The following is a 13,911-nucleotide window of genomic DNA, read 5'->3' as shown; positions in this document are numbered from 1 at the left end:
GAATATAAGATTTTTGCTCTGGGAGCGCTTTAGTGGTTATAACACAGCTAAATGACGAGGTTAAATTCCAAAAACGTATGTCCGCCAACCACCAGCAAATTAAAATTAGCGCGAAAATGGGACATTACAAATGTATTTCGCAAAAAGTACGAACTGACGTCTTATTATTTCTATCCTATAGTACCCGTGCTTTAAATGGGGTGCTTTCAGCGAACATATGTATGTAGGTGTTGATCAATTGTTGAGTGATGTTTTCTGAATGGACCGTTGAGTATTTTTGGTTGGGATTTTACGTCAAATAACTGAGCACAAATTTGTTCCGCTACATTCGCTGAACATATTTTTTCGGCTAACAGTTCTTTCACATTTCAGACTACACATTAAGGATACACGGGGAGGGGGTTGGGGTTGTGGGAGTGGGTGCGGGGTTGTTGTTGTTGTTGTAGCGATAAGGTTGCTCCCCGAAGGCTTTGGGGAGTGTTATCGATGTGATGGTCCTTTGCCGGATACAGATCCGGTACGCTCCGGTACCATAGCACCATTAAGGTGCTAGCCGGACCATCTCGGGAACGATTTATGTGGCCACACTAAACCTTCAGGCCATTCCCACCCTCCCTACCCCCAAGTTCCACGAGAAGCTTGAGGTCGCCAGAGCATCGTCTGTTAGTGAAACAGGATTCGCCGCGGATAGGTTGACAATTGGGTTTGGAGAAGCTATATATTGCGCTGGCAACCTGAAGGATTGCGCGACACAGCCCCTTGAATCTGGTATTTTAGTCGCTTCTTACGACAGGCATACCTACCGCGGGTATATTCTGATCCCCTATCCCGCTCCCAACAACAACAACTCCAATTTGATGAAATTATGAACAAACGAAAAATATTAAAATCAGTAAACTAGGCAGCTCCGGAACAAAAACGAATACTTATTTCATTTCTATTTTATTCTCATGGGAGTTTTATCACAACAATTTTCTCCTCTATGTTTTCCGCTTCGGATATGTGTCAAAAATTCTTCCTAAAAGTCCTGAAATAGTGCCATTAAAGAACTTAAAATTAGCAGTACATTAGGCCCATAAGGCTCATATATACATATATGATGTCGGAAGGCCTGTCTAAGACTTGAGTTCATAACGAGTGCAAACGATCGAACGTTTGGACTCCTTTCATACTAATTGTTGACTCCGAGTGTTTGCTGGGTTGTTTGTTTAAAATCAAAACGAAAATTTTTTTAATTTCAAATGAATGAATTTAATTGCTGATTTGTAATTCTAAGCAGCCTCGATTCAAATGATTTTTAAATGCCTAAAAAACGATACAAAAGAGGAATATTCCGGGTATTTTCCTGGTATTTACCTATAAAAATGGTAAATACCCGGTAGAATCCCAACTCTAGTTATATGTCGTGTTTTTATCATGGTGATTGACAGTTGAATATGATTTTCTTGTAGGAGACTATTATGTCAAAGAAACGAATTAACCCTATGTGGTGCATGTAGCATTTTATCACTTGTTTATTTTTTGCATTTTAGCTTGAGTGACAGCAATATTTATGAGAATACGGGGAAAATGGCTTCCGTCTTTGTCCACAAGCTGCGTTTTAAAAAAACATCGGACTACTTTCCTGTCTCGCTGCTGTAACACGCCCCGCAATCTTCCCACCTTGTGATGTTTCATATTTCTACCTTTTATGATCTAAATGGAGTTGTAAGAGGATATGTTAATAAGCGCAATGAAAAACTGTATAGCTTTACGGCCCCAGCAACCCAATCGTCAACCTCACCAGGAACCTAGGGGTGGGATTGTTTAAAAGGTTCAAAGTGGTCATATTAAATCGTTCCGTAATGTTCGGGCTTGTACCCTAATGCAGATTATTACCGCAACGAACTGGATCTATGTTCGGAAAAGGACCATAAACTTCGAAAAAACTCCACAAAACCGTTATTGTTGTTGTAGCTATAGTGTTAACTACTTTGTACTCTTTACTTTAATTTTTAAAATAATTTTAATTGAGTTTTCGTGTTAACTTAAAATTTTGAATAACTTCAAAAAAAGAAAATTCTAATTAGTTGGAAAATATCTAAACTCAAAAATAAACAAAAATAAATTTTTATACTTAAAATCAAAATAAAAGATTTTTTTAAAATATCAACTTGAATGTTGATATATTGGCGATCCTACCAATGATCCTACAACTTTTAAACGAACTTTAAAACCAAAATCAACTTGGATCATAGACGAATTTATTTTGCTTTTATGTGATTTCGCAATATATAGTAACGTGATCATAATGCAGTACGCGCTGAAAAATTAACTGAATAAAAAATTTAATAAATAGCACTATTGAAATTCTTGTGTATATAATTTAACTATGTTTGTGTTCCCTATACATTTGTGAACAGGAAGCAATACAACAACATTCTGTGCAAATTTCATATAACAGTCGCTGTAAATTATATATACGAAACATTAAAACAAAGAATAAGTGTTGAAAATCAAATTAAAAACATAAAAGTACGTATAACAGAAATTTACTAGTAAGCATTCTATGAATTTTATGCAACATAAACAAAATACAAAATAAAATTTGTTTACGATTTGTTAATTAATAAAGAACTCTAAAAACGTGTGTGTAAACAAAATAAAAACATTTACAACGATTGGGTTATCCAAGCCACAACAACAATTTTGCACGCAATACACACAAGAACAGATTAAAAATGAAGACATCACGATGAAAATTAAGAGATTTACAAAGAAAACAACAAAGCCATTGCATATTTTAAAAGCTTTACGATATCAAACAATACAGATATTAATTTCAAGAAATTTTTAAACAATCATCAATCAACTACTTATTAATTTTAATATTTTTTTATTAAATTTAATTTTATGTAAGTATAATTTTTATTTTAATATTAAATTTAAAATTTTTCAATTATAATTTAAATTAAAATTTTAAACCTTTTAACTTTCAAATTTATTTTAAGATTATTTTTATATTTTAACAATTTTAATATAAATTATTTAAATTTACTTATTTTTTATATAAAATTAAATATTTTATTTAAATTGTTAACTCCCTTTCAAAAAAAAAAAAAAAAATCTTAAATATTTCCTAATTTTCAAATTTTTCATTTAATTTTTTTTTTTTTTTTTCATATGGTTCTACGTTCACCAATACGAACCCGTAAGTTTACAAATTCGGAAAATCAAAACAACAATTATACAAATAACACAATGACTCACAATACAACTCAAAATTCTAACATTAATACAACACAAAACAACATCTCTAATATAACACAAGATACTTCAAGACAAGATAACTTTACAAATTTTCCTTCTACTAAATCTATTAAATTACCACAATTTTGGCAAGATTCTCCTGATGCCTGGTTTTTACAGGACAATTTGAAATTAATAATATCACTGATGATAATTTAAAATTTCAAAATGTTCTAGTTACCCTTCAACGAGATACTATTTCTAAAATTTTTGACGTTATTAACCCTCCTCCTCTTTTCAATAAATATGATACAATCAAAAAAAATTTATGTGAAAGATTTTCTCTTAGCGAAGAAAAACGATTAGAACAATTATTTTCAAAAACTGAACTTGGTGATCGTTCACCATCTGAATTATTCAGATTTATGAAATCACTTATAGGTTCTGACTCCATAGTTAGCCAAGAATTACTCTTTAAATTGTGGATTCGTAAATTACCACAAGAAATACAAATTCATTTGACTTCCAATAATAATCAAAACAGAGATGAAATTATTATTTTAGCTGACAAACTTTTTGATTTAATCAATAAACCTCATTCTTCCAAATCTCCTGTAGTCTCAAGTATAAATAATAATATTTTAGAACAATGCGTTAAAAATTTAACTGAATTAACTACGGCTATTTATCAAAATTTAAATAAAATTTCTAATGATATTAATCAATTACAAATCCGTTCAAGATCTAAAGATAGAGATAGATCTAAATCTCGAAATTTTTCAAGATCAAGAAATTTTTCAAACAATCGTAAATTTAATTCACAAACAACTATTTGTTGGTATCACAAAAAATTTAAGAATAACGCTCTTAAATGTATACCCCCATGCAATTTTAATCAAAATCATAATTCAAATTGCGAACAAAATTTAAACTGAAACGATCCATTATGACGGTGACGGATAATGGAACTATTATTAAACCTACTCGTCGCCTATTCATATTTGATAAATTCAATAAACTCAATTTTCTTATCGATACCGGCGCAGTTGTATCAGTTATTCCTTTTTCTAAATTTAAAATTTATAAAAGAAATTCGGATCTTACTTTGACCGCAGCAAACGGTTCTTCAATTGAAACTTTCGGTACAAAACTACTTAAAATTGATTTAGGTTTAAGAAGAGATTTTGAATTTCCATTCATTATTGCGAATATTGATACACCAATTTTAGGAGCAAACTTTTTAGAAAAATTCGGAATTATTGTCAATATTAAAAATAAAGAAATAATGGATTCTACTACAAAAATTAAAGTTACTGGATCTTCTGGATTTTCTGATATTTTCTCACTCGAAATTCCTATTGTCGAAAATAAGTTTTCAAAATTACTTAATGAATTTCCATCTATTACGTGTGAACCAGATTATACTAAAAAAGTTAAACACCATACAGTTCACAGGATAGAAACAAAAGGTATTTTACCATTTTCGAAACCCAGACGTCTTGATCCAATCAAACTTAAGATTGCTAAAGCTGAATTTGAATTTTTAGTTAAAACGGGTATATGCAGACCCTCAAATTCTCCTATTGCATCTCCACTTCATCTCGTTCCTAAAAAAGAACCAAATGATTGGAGACTATCGAAGACTTAATTTTATTACTACACCAGATCGGTATCCTTTACCACATATTCACGATTTAACAATTGATTTAAAAAACAAATAATTTTTTTCCAAAATTGATCTTGTGCGTGCTTACCACCAAATTCCAATGGCAGAAGAAGACATTCATAAAACTGCAATAACTACCCCTTTTGGAATGTTTGAATTCGTAAGAATGCCTTTCGGTTTACGAAACAGTGCTCAAACTTTCCAACGCTTTATTAATGAAGTATTTTCTGATTTCGATTTTGTATTTACATACATTGATGACATTCTTATTGCCAGTGATAATGAAGATCAACATATAAATCATTTAAAATCAATTTTCAAAAGACTTGAAGAATATAATTTAAATATCAAACCTTCAAAATGTACTCTCGGTGTAAATAAATTAAATTTTTTAAGTTACGAAATTTCAGGCGAAGGTATTAAACCATCTTTAGATAGAATTGAAATTATAACAAATTTTGAAAAACCAATTTGTATAAATAAGTTACAAAAATTTTTAGGTATGATAAATTACTATCACAGATATATTAAAATGTTAGCAACAGAACTTAGTCCTCTGCATGAAATGTTAACACATGCAATTAAAAACAAACTCAAACAATTAAATTGGACAAATGAAACCACAACAGCTTTCGAAAATGTTAAAAAACTTTTTGCTAAAAATACTTTACTTACACATTTCGACAAAAATGGTACTTTATCATTAGCAGTAGATGCATCAAATGTTGCTATTGGAGCAGTTCTTCAACAAACTAGCAATAATATACTAGAACCCTTAGCTTATTTTTCAAGAAAATTAACTACAACAGAAACTAAATATTCAACATTTGATCGTGAACTTTTGGCAATTTATAATTCAATTAAACATTTTCTTGAAGGTAGAACTTTTACAATTTATACTGATCATAAACCTTTAATTCATGTTCTAAATTCTAAAGTAGATAGATCTCCTCGTCAACTACGTCATCTTGAATATATTGCTCAATTTACAAATGATATTCAATATATACGTGGAAAAGACAACATAGTTGCCGACACACTTTCCCGTATTCCAGAAATAAATACAATTTCAACTCAAGATATAAATTTAGAAACTTTATATAAAGAACAGCAAACTGATACATTTTTACAAAAAAACCATTTCTGATCAAAATTCTAAAAATAATTTAAAAGAAATTCATATTCCAGTTATTAATTTAAATATATGGTGTGATGCTTCTTTACAACCTTTTTCGACCTTATGTTCCACATTCTATGAGAAGAATTATATTTGACAAAATTCACTCATTATCTCATCCAAGTATAAGAACAACTAGAAAATTAATTCAAAATAAATATTATTGGCCTAACATGCGTAAAGAGATTAACGATTGGACTTCATCTTGCATCAATTGTCAAAAATCCAAAATTTCAAGACATACTAAATCTCCTATCCAAAAAATTCAAATACCATCAGGCCGTTTTGAACATATTCATATGGATATTGTTGGACCTCTTCCAGTTTCAAATGGAAATTGTTATATTTTAACAATTATTGACAGATTTTCACGTTGGCCTGAAGCTTATCCGCTTAAAGATATTTCAACAAATACTATAGTAAAAGCTTTTATTCAAAATTATATACCACGATTTGGTATACCATTAAATATTACAGTAGATCAAGGTTCACAATTCACCTCAAAATTTTTTACAGAATTAACTAAACTTTTAGGTTCTCATAAAATTCATACATCTCCTTACCATCCCCAAGCAAATGGCATGATAGAGAGATTTCATCGAACTTTAAAAGCAGCAATTATAGCATCAAACGACTCGGTTCATTGGTCTGACATTTTACCATTCATTCTACTTGGTTTACGAACTTCTATTAAAGAAGATTTAAAATGTTCATCTGCTGAACTTGTTTATGGCCAAACACTTAGAGTACCTGGTGAATTAATTATTTCAAATAGTAATAAAGAACATGATTTTTCTAATGACGCTCTTCATAAAATAAGAGAATATTTTTCGCTTGTTCGTTCTAAAGTTTTTCATCATAATAAAGAAAATTTTTTCGTTCCTAAACAATTAGAAAATTGTGAGTATGTTTTTGTTAAAGTTCTTCGTAAATCTAATTTAGAATCACCTTATGAAGGACCTTTTAAAGTTATCTCTAAGAAACATAAAGCATTTACAATTCAATACAAAAATACTATTAAAAATATTTCAATTGATTTACTTAAACCAGCAAACATACTTATTAACACTAATTTAAATACAAATACATTAAACAACAAAAAACAAAAAAAGGTTACATTTAATATTAATTAATAATTTGTTTGTTTTAAATTTTCTTGGAGGGGGAGTAAATATAGTGTTAACTACTTTGTACTCTTTACTTTAATTTTTAAAATAATTTTAATTGAGTTTTCGTGTTAACTTAAAATTTTGAATAACTTCAAAAAAAGAAAATTCTAATTAGTTGGAAAATATCTAAACTCAAAAATAAATTTTTATACTTAAAATCAAAATAAAAGATTTTTTTAAAATATCAACTTGAATGTTGATATATTGTTAACTACTTTGTACTCTTTACTTTAATTTTTAAAATAATTTTAATTGAGTTTTCGTGTTAACTTAAAATTTTGAATAACTTCAAAAAAAGAAAATTCTAATTAGTTGGAAAATATCTAAACTCAAAAATAAACAAAAATAAATTTTTATACTTAAAATCAAAATAAAAGATTTTTTTAAAATATCAACTTGAATGTTGATATAGTAGCAGTGCCCAAAACCGTCGGGGTGTCTTTATCACTACAACAAGATGGGCTTGTAAGCTGCGAAATACTATTATTAAGTGTACGTGTACCCTACTGCCATGTTCTTATCGCAAATGAGTATGTTTGATTTAAAAATCTTCCAGAAATTTTAAATTAAAGTACCTATGTTGAAAAATTTGCTGAAAGGGTTAAGATTTTTTTTGACTTTATAGTCTGGTCATTCAAAATTCAATCACCCTTTGGTGCTACCATTACGTTAATATGGATTTTAAAGAGAGATGTAATTAAGTGCTCGTTTGAAAGTAAATAAGGATATTTCTTTGTAATTTTACAATAAAAATTTTACGCAGTTTTCGTTACCAGCTACTAAACTTTACTTGGACCTAAGTACAACAGTGCGAAATAGCATCCACAAAAAAAAACGAACAAGCATTTTATCAGGTGAGCGTGCTGCTACATAATCCTACTTGTAGACCTGTAGTATGGTACAAGAAGTCCACAAATCACACACACGTGTGCAAGAAGTCAGTCAAAGATGAAGACAGTTGAGTGATAGAAATTTTGGTCATTGTGGACAAAACACGTTTCATATCCCTGCAAAAATCGTTGGACCATCTGGTCCACTGGAGTACTTACCATTCTACTCCACTGTAATGCAGCGATGGACCAACTCATGTTTCTACACGAACATGTTGTAAGCCGATCATTGCTCGTTTTTAACGTTTGTAATCACTACACGATGTTTATTGGACTGTGGGTACTCCATGGATTACTCTGACGTAATGCGGAGCTGGAGTATATGGTCCGGTCCTAGGACATCGCAATGTTATTTGGACCATATTTTTTGTATGAATTGTGGTTAATTTTGGAGCACTCGCTTGGTCCATAGCGAGTACTCCATACATGCATGCTTGGAGTACTCGCGATTTTTGCAGGGATCTTATCCGTCAACTGCCTTAAAGGATGTTCAAGATGGCTGATTTTCGCGCTTTGACAAATGTTCACTATGGCGGTTCAAAAGGCATGCTATCTTCAGCGAGTTATAAAAGGTTAAACCCCTTTGGTTTACGAATAAAACCAAATGGTCCCTTAATTTATATCCCACCCAATATCAGTCCAGAGCTTAAAATTGGTAATAGTCTAGTTGAGGGGTCGACTGCTAATACGCTATATCGAGAGAGGTGTCAAACGACGCGTCTTGACGTCAGTATTAATAATCCGAAGGCGGAAAATAAAAATTTTAACTCCTTCAAAAGATATTAACGAAAAACCGAAAAAAGACACGCGGGTCCTCCGAAACCGGGGGTGGGATCCATAGTATTTTTGCGCAGAACACCTTTCTGCGTTGGCGGCCTTCGGCCGCGCTTATAAAAAAATAACCCTGGGCTACGCCATGCCAAGTCCGGGTGTGTGGTATATCCGTGGCGGTAATAGTCTAGTTGAGGGGTCGACTGCTAATACGCTACTAAAAATATCGGGAGAGGTGTCAAAAGACGCGTATTAATCTCGAGAACAATAATATGAAGGCGGAAAAGAAAAATTTTATCTCTGTCCGGAGATATTTGCAGTTGAAGTTGGCGATTTTCATGTGGTTGTTGTCCCATCCCCGGTTTCGGAGGTACCCACGGGCTTTTCTCGGTTTTTCGTTAATATCTTTTGAACGAGTTAAAATTTTTATTTTCCGCCTTTGGATTATTAATACTGACACCTCTCTCGATATTTTTGGTAGCGTATTAGCAGTCGATCCCTCAACTAGACTATTACCACTGTGGCTACCGGCACGGTGATGCACACTTTTTTTGGTAGTAGTGCAGTTTAGGGGCCCCAACCTAAAGTTGGGCTAAGATTTTCGAGTGAGGTATCCAAAGACGCGTATTAATCTCGAGAACAATAACCCGAAGGCGGAAAAGAAAATTTTTATTTCTGTCCGGAGATATTTGCAGTTGAAGTTGGCGATTTTCATGTGGTTGTTGTTGTGTTTGTACCATATATATAATACTTCTATATCAAAACCTTCCTATCTTCCTAATGTGCAAATTTTCTGTCAATCATTATTTGCTGAAACTGTGCAAATGCATGTTCTGCGCATGCTCGGGATTTGTTAGTTAGTGAATTGTAATAGCGTGTGTAAAAAAAAGTATTAAAGGGGTTACAACGGGTCACTATCCCCTTTACCCAACTTCTGCATACTGTTATAAATCTCAGTTTAGTCGATTAAACAATGAAAAGGCCACAAATTCATTGCAAGGCTTGATGTATTTATTATTTAAACATGGGCTGCAGCCATACAAAGTACATTATTTACACAAATAGTAAAAAAAAAAAAAAAACAAGGCGAAGAATTCATATTTTTGAAATGAAAAAATTTCAAATATACATGTATAAAAATATACTTATACATACATCCCAAGAAGCATTTCTTTAAATGTTTTCAAAAATAATTTAAAGTGAATTAGCTTGAACAAACGATATATAAACGTTTTTAAAATTTTACTTATTTTGAGTTTTTTAATAAAGTAAATTTTTGATGAAGTAAACAAAATATGAGTCATGGGATGGCTGCTATTGGTGTTGAAATAATATCAATTCTGTAAATTCTTTTCTAACAACCTCTTTTTCGTCCGTGCTTTTTTCGTTTCAAAACACAAACGAATATCCAAATAAAAACTTATTACTTCCTTACACAGCTGTGTCCGGTGATTATTAGAGATGTCATTGTTAAATAAATTTTCGATGGCTATGTGATCGTCCATAATACTATTGGAGAATGCATCTCTTGTATTTTGAAAAATTTATTTATTAAACTTAATTTTGCATTGGGCATGCCTTGAGAACTTGTCTTAAAGCTTTATCTGACACTATACAAATATTACATACGTTCACAGATGGTGCGACAAACGGACCTTTATTTTTGTGCGATGAAAGTAAAGGCATTTCTTCACCTATCAATTGCCCTAGACATGTGGAACATTTTATTTTCTTTTGTACCTTCCAAACAACATAGCCAGCAATATAACGAACAACATTGTCCACATATACAGACAATCCCAACATCGTATTAACATAAACATTTGCTAACCTTTGAGAACGAAATAGCCTAATATACAATATCTATTGATAGAAGCAAGATGGCTTGCTGAAATATACATATATTTAAACCCCTTGTTTACAAAAATTTAACGACAGCCTTGAGATTTTGTCTTTTCTCTCGTTGTATATCTGTACTGTAATGTTTGACAGGCTGCACAGTTCAGTAGTAGTTATATAGAAATATTTGGGCCGTTCCATTGGTTTATCGAGCTCTGGCTCTGGCTCAAATCTCATTGGAACGATCTGGATCAACTTTATGAGAGCTGGCAGCACTAATATAAAACATCTGTTTTGTAGAAAATAAGAAGAAACGTAAAAAAATTTTTAAGATACTGATAGAATTATTAACATTTAAATAGTTTCGCACGTAAGCAAACTATTTATTTTGTTTACATCATCTTCAAGTTGTTTACTCTTTCAGTGTTTTTGCTTTTAAATATGGCGAGATCTTTTATGTATTCACAGATGTACACGTATTTAGTTCAGTGCTACAATGACTCAACTATATGGTTGGCTCATCTCACCAGCTGATTTTATTTTTTTCATTTCACTGGAGTAGGGATTGTCAGAAGGAGATGGCAAACTTAAAAAGAAACAAACGAATTTACATTTTCTTACTACTTACAAATTCTGCTAAGTTTTATGTTTTCATTCCATTCCATTCGTCTAACACCAACACGCTAATTTTGGCAATGGGAACAAAGGTATGTTATTGCTGTAGAGATGAGCCAACCATATAGTTGAGCTATGAGTGCTACCAACTCAAAAGTGGTTAGCTGTCAAAAAATCTACTACAGAAAACGAAACGAACAGAACTGCTATACGGATCAGAAATTGAACCAGATAAATATCAGGATCACAACGTTGTTGTTGCATTTGCATGTTAAATTTCTATCCGTATCTCGCTCAAGTCTCAATGGAACGTAACTATTATTTATATATATGGTTGTACCCACATAAAAAATTGTGCATCACAGTGGCGGTAGCCACGGTTATACCACACACCCGGACTTGGCATGGCGTAGCCCAGGGTTATTTTTTATAAACGCAGCCCAAGGCCGCCAACGCAAAACGGTGTTCCGCGAAAAAATACTATGGATCCCACCCCCGGGTCTTTTTTCGGTTTTTCGTTAATATCTTTTGAACGGGTAAATAAAGTTAACTTCCGCTTTCGGATTCCTGATCTAGACGTGAATACGCGTCTTTTGATATCTCACTCAAAGAAAAAGGCCCAATTTTAGGGTGAGGCCCCTAAACTGCACAATTACCCTTTCGTTTGTGGGTAGTAACATAACAACAATCACATGAAAATCGCCAACTTCAACTGCAAATATCTCCCAACAGATAAAATTTCTTTTCCGCCTTCGGATTATTGTTCTCGAGGTTAATACGCGTATTTTGACACCTCTCTCGATATTTTTGGTAGCGTATTAGCAGTCGACCCCTCAACTAGACTATTACCTTAAAATTAAACCGAAATTCTGTAAAATATACGTATTAACATTGATAAACTCAAAATGTATACATGGAAGAGCCAGGAAGAAATAACTGCGGGAAATCGGCTGATAACAAAGTACATGGAATTTTCACTAACGTTTGAATGCTGCCACCTTGAATTTATCTCTGAAAACAGATTTGGCAGCTCCTGCGATATTCGAAAATGAACCGATTGTATTCGTGCTTCACACCGCCATTTTCAATGTGCGAATCCAATACGCAACGTTGCATTTGCGTAGGCTCCAAAACGTGGCCCTCGGTCTCAACCAGTTCAACACTGTACAACCAAACCACCCTAGGACCAGTAATTAACTTACAATCTTTTCCCCAATTGATTAAAATCTCTTTCGTTTACAACCTTTCTTTTTATATCGATACTCAGTTTGCCATCCAAGACATACTGCTACAAGTTTTTATCACATACACACTCGCACCCTATATGGACACACTTCGACCTCCATCTTGGTGAATCAGCTCTTTATCTTTTACGCAAAGTGCAAGATCTTGATAAAAAGCGTACTCATTTATATATCAATTACGTATATTATACTTACAATTAAAACAAAAAAAAATTTAGCTCGGCCGAGAAAATGTAATAAAACTTTTAAATCTAATCTGGATTATTAACACACACCACTACTTTGGTTTAATGCAGAACGGGAAGTGAAATTTCACGAAAAATTTTTTACTTTATTACTGCTTGACTTCGTACTGTTCGTACTAGGAAAGTTGTCAGAAGAGATGATTGTAAACTCGAGACGAAATATCTAAAAAAATGTGTGTAAGAGCGAGTCAACCTTAGACAGTCATTTGAATGTGAACAAAGATTCAAACCGTTTCAAGCTGTGTTTAATGAGTTTCGAGGGCTGCCATGCAATTATTTAAAATACAATGGCCCGTAATCATGGTCGAAATAATAGTTTTATTGGTTTAATTAAACATGGTTCTAAATTAAATATCATTTTAAGTCTGTTATAGTCTACTTAAACATTATTTTATCTCTAAAAAAGTATTTTAAATTTAAAATGACATAAGCCCATTTTAATTTTTTTAAAATAGGTTTTAAGTTGGTGATCTGCTGTCCAAAGTTGCGAGAAATTAAACGATTTGCTATTTAAAGGCGATGAAAATAAATGGAAGTTAAAAAGGCTTCCCCGACAAACAAATATACGTCAGGAGCTAATTTATTATACCTAGAATGCGTATTAATATGTTTGTGACGATAATTACACAATCTTAAAATGTGGGACTTAGCTCCACATATGCGAAATCTTTAATTAAGACTATTCCGCAATCAAAGATATTTGTGAGTTTTGATATTTTAGCATCTTTTGAGGAAAAAGTAACAGCCTATACTGATTTTGGCATTAAATTTAGAAATAAATATTCAATGGAAGGAATTATTTACCACAGGCGTCGATTTTTAATACATGTCAAAAATTTCGGAAGAGGTGTCAAATGACGCGTTTTAATTTCGGAAGCAATAATTCGATGGCGGCAAAGTAATACCTCTACTCTGTCAAGACATTTTTGCAAAAAAAAAGTGTAAAACTTTCATGTGGTTGATGTAATTTTGGTGATGTTGTTGTACACAGAAAATAATTAACTAAAAAGGCGTTTTGCGCTGATACAATTTTCAACAGTTTCGCAGCCGTTTGAGGGTAATTATTC

At 32.2% G+C, this 13,911-nt stretch overlaps 1 protein-coding gene across 1 annotated transcript in view; it reads right to left on the bottom strand.

The window, feature by feature from the left end:
• kra (basic leucine zipper and W2 domain-containing protein kra) overlaps positions 1 to 12,975 on the bottom strand; it is a 78,094-nt gene extending 65,119 nt beyond the window's left edge. The window contains exon 1 of the mRNA XM_067779458.1: positions 12,795 to 12,975. The gene's annotated coding sequence lies outside the window, so the exon portion shown is untranslated. The remainder of the gene's footprint in view (positions 1 to 12,794) is intronic.
• Between the last annotated feature and the right edge of the window lie 936 nt (positions 12,976 to 13,911).

Source organism: Eurosta solidaginis, chromosome 1 (genome assembly GCF_040869045.1).
Source record: "Eurosta solidaginis isolate ZX-2024a chromosome 1, ASM4086904v1, whole genome shotgun sequence".
NCBI classification, from domain to species: domain Eukaryota; kingdom Metazoa; phylum Arthropoda; class Insecta; order Diptera; family Tephritidae; genus Eurosta; species Eurosta solidaginis.
This window is presented reverse-complemented; position numbering and strand designations above follow the sequence as displayed.